Genomic DNA, 5,813 nt, shown 5'->3' on the forward strand with positions numbered 1-5,813 from the left:
CCTTCCCAGCCCACAGCCAGGGCGGGGTTTCCTACCCTGGCGAACCATCGAGCCGCGCCCTTACAGGCATGCGCAGAGTTTTGTCTCCACGGTGATGGGCGCGCTGGACTCACACAGGCGTGCACCCGCCGCTGCACCGAGAACCTTCAACATCTATCTCTACGCGGGTGGTGGTAGCGGAAACCGGCTCTTGTGTGTGGGGGGGGTGCTGCTGAGGGTCCCGGGGATCAGCGGTTCTCTTCCTCGCGTGACCTCCCTCAGCTGGCTTTCCCGGTTGTTTATGTAGCATCTTCGGCCGCTCAGCCATCGCCTAGTCTAATTAGCTGTCTGCCTTCTAAAAATGGGCGTGTGAAAATGGCGCTTCCCTGTTCCGGTTTTATTAGCTTGCTCTGTGAGATGTTAGTGATGAGTAGTCTCATTCCCAGCTCCTGTGACGTGGAGACAGGTGCCCGGAATCACCCTTCCTAAAACCCCGGTCCCCGGCAGCCTCGTCTCCATCTCTGCACTCCTCTCCACCAGAGCGCGACCTTCCATTCACGGAGGGTGGGATGCTTACTTGTCTGTTTAAATTAAAAAGTGATGTGTCTGGGAGTGTCTGCACACGAGTGCTTGCGTCACACACATACAGTGCCCATGGAGGCCAGAAGAGGGTGTGGGATTCCCGGACCTGGAGCCGTAGGCGGGAGGGAGCTGCCAGTGTCTCCAGACCCCTGCTCCGCTCTTCCTCTCCTGTTTACCCAGCTCCCAGCCTGTAACAGCAGGCTCACTGTGTGGACCACGGTGACCGGGTGGACTTGCTTCCTCACACATGCGTTCTGTGACCTTGGGCAAGTCGCTGGATCCTGTGATCCCTTTTCGCCCTCAGGTCACAATTCCCTGGGAATGGGAGCTGGCCCCTCACCTGAGGCCGGGCATGCCAGAGTCACCCCCACTCCTCCTCCACTCACCCTGTCCGTGTGTCACACGGGCTCTCTGGGGGAATCAGAGCAGACAGAGCCCGAGCCACTGAGAAGTCAGACGGACATTTGTGGTGGTACCCTCTCTGTGTATGTTATGTGGAGACCTTGTTCTTCATCTGGACTTGAAATTCCCAGCAACGACAGGGGCCATTGACACTGTATGGGTGCCATGTTCGGATTCCCTCTAGTTTATTAAAACTGTGCATCCAACAGCCAGCACTGTGCTGTTGGCTTCTGGCAAATGGTAACCTAGCTGTCCTCCGGCGGCCAGCCTCCACCGTGATGTCTGTCCGGCGGCCAGCTTCCCGACAGTGCCTGTCCCGTTGATGGATGGTCCTTCCTGTGGCCAGTACCACACCGGCGTCCCTCCTGTTGGTACCACGGCGACAGTCAGCTCCCCAGTTATGTCTGTCTGGTGGCCAGTGCCCACACATCTGCTGGGAGGACTCCCACCCTCCTCCCGGCAGCCTTGGCTGCGGGCAGGACCGGTGGTGAGAACTCTGAGGTCCCCTGACCCTTCCTAACAGGCATCTCCTGCAGTCACCCCGAGGCATGCTCCACACTGACCTTTATAGTTCTCCGGGGATTAAACGGGACACCATGCCCTGCGCGGGCTCCTTGCTCCCCCTCACATCCTCTAAGGTAGTTTCCAGGTCTCCCTCCAGATAAACTCATCCTCCTGGAATCCTGGGCTAGGTGCCCCCCCCCACCCCCCGGGAACTTATATTGAGACACACGATGTGTGTAAAGAGAGAGAGTCTTGCCATTTTCACAGGTGAGCCGCCCTGGCTTACCCTGCTGGCTTACAAATCTTGCTGAGAACTAGCTGCCAACAGCAGACGCACTGTCAGCCAGGCAACAGGCACACGGCCCCTGTCCATTTCCACCTTTGGTGGCATGTTCATCCCTCGGCATTTGTTAAACACAACCTACGCCTCGGCTTCTGGAGCCTGGAAAAGGGGGACGGGGGATGCTGAGCTCAGCCAGGGCTGCTGCAAACCGGTGAGCCATGGGAGGAGCAGGAGGGAGCCACGTTCAGCTCTCAGTCTTCTGCTGTAAATAGCAGGCACCGCTTCCCTCTCCCCCTTGGCAGTTTGATCACTCAGAACTCCCCTCTGGTGGGTACTTTCTTCCAGAACACAATAGGAGGTGTGATGTCTTGTGAGAGGCTTGAGCTCGCTTGGCGGAGGCAGCGGTGGGCCTGAAGGAAGAGGTGACAAGTTCCTGGGAATATTAAAGATTAACACCGAATGCTTTGCTGCTGTTTAACTCTCTGACGATCCGATCTGCGTTGCTGGAGCCAGAACAGAACAGTTCTTTCCCTCCCTTCTATTTATCCCTCCCCGTCTCTGTTCTGGGGATCCAGGAGCTGTGGATGTCAGATGCCAACTCCTTAAGGGCTGAAATGGTTTTATATAATAACAGGGAGGGGAGCCCGCAAGATGAAGAAAGGGTCTAATTCAGCTCTGAGGCTGAGATGGGAGCTGGAGCGGAGGGGGAGCTGGTAAAAATAGCTCACTCAGAGAGAAGAATGCGGCGGCCTCCCAGAGGCGGGTGCAGCCCTTGGGTGAATTATAGCAACCTACTGTACGCCTTGTGCATTCGCTTTTGAAATGTTGATCACGGCGAGAGGGGGCTCTTGAATGGAAGGCTGTTGCTGATGGACACTTTGAGGAGTGCTTGGCAGTGGACGAGCCTGTCAGCCTCCATCTGCCACCGCACAGGCAGCCACTGGGACGCATATGTTCCACTCCTGGCCACTCGTTAGTTATGCAGCTTCCATTGCTGAGACTCCAGACCCTCCCCGAGGGGTGGGGCACAGTAGCCTCTAAAAAAGGTTGGAAAGAGCCCTGGGGAACCCATGGAAAAATAGAAAGACCAGGAAAAGGATGATGAAGAAGTGTGTGAGGGATAGAATAACGGGGTCTCTTAGACATCCAGAGAGACAGGAAGAAGGGATGGCAAGAGGAACAGGGAGAGAGGAAGGGAGGGAAGGAGGAGGGAAGGCAGGAGAGAGGGTGTGAGGGAGGGAGGGAAGGAGGGATGGGAGGAGGGAAGACAGGAGAGAGGGTGTGAGGGGGAGGAAAAGAGAGAGAGAGAGCACACAGATGGAGACAGAAGGAGCCCATGGGACCACAGAGGGAATCATGAGAACAGAAGGGAGCAGAGGCGAGTGGCAGTCGCTCCGTCATTGTGTGAGAGCAGTGGGTCCGAGCACCGTCCTCCAGGCTTCATGGGCTGTCTTCTCCCAGCCCTCAGCCCTCCCTGCATTTCCAGGAGGGTGTGCAGCCCCTCCCTCGCTGCTGCTCTCTCTGCCCTCCTTCTGCATGGCTGCCCCTTGTGGATGCCCCTCGAAGATGCTGTAGCTCATGAACACAGCACACACACTGAGCATCTCAGGGCTGACCCCTCTCCTGCTCAGCTTCACCTGACTCATCGACTTATTTCTGCTCACTGTGACTCTTCCTCTCCTGAGATTCCTGCAAACTTGGTAGTGACCTCTGGTCTGAGATGGCTGAGGAGGCGTGCGTGCCATGGGTGAGGCTACTCAGGGACCCCACTTTGTATCCTCCAAATCTAAACCACCGGGGAGGAAGTGGGCAAGATCTTTGTCCTCCCTTCTTGGCCTCCGGCATGAGACCACCATGTAGATGGAAGCCATGCTTCCGGTGTCCGGCCTGTGTCCCTTTGACACTTCTGGTCCCTGTACCTGCCAACAGCTTTCCATCTGACGCATACCTGTCTGTAAGGCAGCAGCTCCCAGCCTGTGGGTCTCCACTCTTCAGGTGTCCTGCACGTCAGTTATTTACACTGTGATTCCTAACGGTAGCAAAACCGCAGTTAGGACGCAGCAACGAAAATAACTCCTCAGGTCGTGGGGTCACCACGACCTGAGGAGCGGTGTTAAAGGGTGGCAGTCTTAGGAAGACTGAGGACCCCTGGTCACAGAACTTCTACCCCACGTGTGTTCCAGTGTTTGGTGTGTCTTGGAGCAGGTGGACAGAGCCCGGTGCTCTTGTCCTGTGGGTGGTCCCAGAGAGGCTTGAGGGGGCTGTGCTCCAGCTGTGCAAATGGACTGTTAGCACTGCCCCGGTATTTCCCTGCCTCACTTTCTGGGGACTCCTCCAGAACTTCCCGAGATCGCCTTCCAAACAAGCAACATGCCTTCAAATGCTATTCTAGCGGCAGGGGCCAGCCCAACAGGGTGGCTCTCTTTCCGTTTCTGTTCTGCTTTGGGGTTCATAGGAACCACCCAGTGAACTTGAGGAACCAGAGCTGCTTGTTACTCAGGAGCATCAGGAAAATAAGAAAATCATGGCGGAAACAAACCCATAGTGATGTGTGTGTGTGTGCGTGCGTGTGTGTTGTGTGCTTTAAGGACACACTGTATAAGTTAACAGCCTCAAGCAAGTGGAAAAAAACCCTTACAGCAAGCCCTGAAGGTGTGACCTGGCCTGTCCTACTCCGAGCAGCCATGGTAAGCCACAAGATGGGCTATAGATGGCAGAAATGCAGATGGTTGATTCTACCCTCAAGAAGAGTGACCCTGGGGTCTTTTAAAAACTTAAATTAATTGATCAATGACTTACCGTGTGTGTGTGTGTGTGTGTGTGTGTGTGTGTGTGTGTGTGGTTGAAGCACATGTCTGAGGACAAACTTTCTGGAGTCAGGTCTCTCCTTCCACCATGTGGGGCTCAGGGTACACTCCAGGTCATCAGACTTGGTACCAAGCACCTTCTTAACGCCACCTCACCAGCCTGGACCCTGGGGCTTAAGAGAGGGTCTGGAAGAGTCTGGTATGTCTTCCTTTCGCCTCTGTCCTCCAAGGACACACCCTTGAGACCTGACAGAGACCAGGATTAGGACAAAGGGAAGCGTGTCCCGAGAGTTGGAGCCACAGTCAGGCAGCTCACCACAGAGGCCAGTCTGCCTCCGTGGGCGTGAGAAAGAGACATAAACGCTGATGGGCATTAAACACGCGCTAGACATGCCCTCCCGCCACCAACACATTTCACAAGTGGTATATCAGGGCCCTTGTTGAGTCCTGGCAGCCAGCCAGGGCACACCACAAAAGGATGCTGTTTCCCTGCTGGAGCTGCTGGGGTGGGGGGCAGACCGGCCAGGGCACCGAATTTCTGTAGCATACGGGGCGCTTTGGTGACCTCCTGCCCTCCCAGCCGTCCTTTCTCCTGGTGGCCCTGTTGCAGACATCCCAGGTGGTAATGCCCTGGTCAGCCAGGAAAGTGTCCTGTACCTGGCCCTTCCCTGTGTCACCAGAACCAGCAAGCAGAGGAACCTCACACAGGGCCTTCACTGTGGATTCTGCAGCCTTCTCCCCGAATGCCCGGTCCCCCAATGCCCGGTGTTGCATTTTCTCCCCCTCAAAGGACTGAGGAAAAGGTTCCTTTACCCACAGTTGGTAGATATCAGCTTCCGTCTGTGTCACCGAAGTCTGCCAGACAGCCACCGTTAAAAGATGTCAGGAGGCTTGTGGTACAGCCAGCCGAAGTCCGGCCTCTTTCCCAGCAGACAGTCTGCAAATATTTGTGGAGGGTCTGCTGTGTGCCAGCTCTGTGCCCAGGTCTGCAGGGCACACAGACTCTCTCTGTGAGGCAAGGAATGTATGCTAGGAATGGGAGGACCAGTGCTGGTGCAAGAAGAAGGGGGAGGTGTGTGGCCTCCGGACCCCACTGTGGTCTCAGTGCTTGGTTGTGTGGGTTAGAACAGGTCAGCAACAGAGCACCGTATCCGTCCCTGGGTGTGCCCTTGGAGTTTGGAGGAGCTGGGGAGCGTGTGTGACACACACATTGATGGGTGACAGTACAGGTGAGGGCATGCCACAGTGCAAGAGGG

At 56.0% G+C, this 5,813-nt stretch overlaps 1 long non-coding RNA gene across 1 annotated transcript; it reads right to left on the reverse strand.

The window, feature by feature from the left end:
* Positions 1-1,124: 1,124 nt before the first annotated feature.
* Positions 1,125-5,443, reverse strand: LOC132654625 (uncharacterized). Its single transcript, XR_009592273.1, has 2 exons — positions 5,371-5,443; positions 1,125-4,803 (listed from the first exon to the last, which is right to left on the reverse strand). It is a non-coding gene; the product is annotated as an uncharacterized LOC132654625 (long non-coding RNA).
* Between the last annotated feature and the right edge of the window lie 370 nt (positions 5,444-5,813).

This window comes from Meriones unguiculatus, chromosome 6, assembly GCF_030254825.1.
Source record: "Meriones unguiculatus strain TT.TT164.6M chromosome 6, Bangor_MerUng_6.1, whole genome shotgun sequence".
Classification (NCBI taxonomy): domain Eukaryota; kingdom Metazoa; phylum Chordata; class Mammalia; order Rodentia; family Muridae; genus Meriones; species Meriones unguiculatus.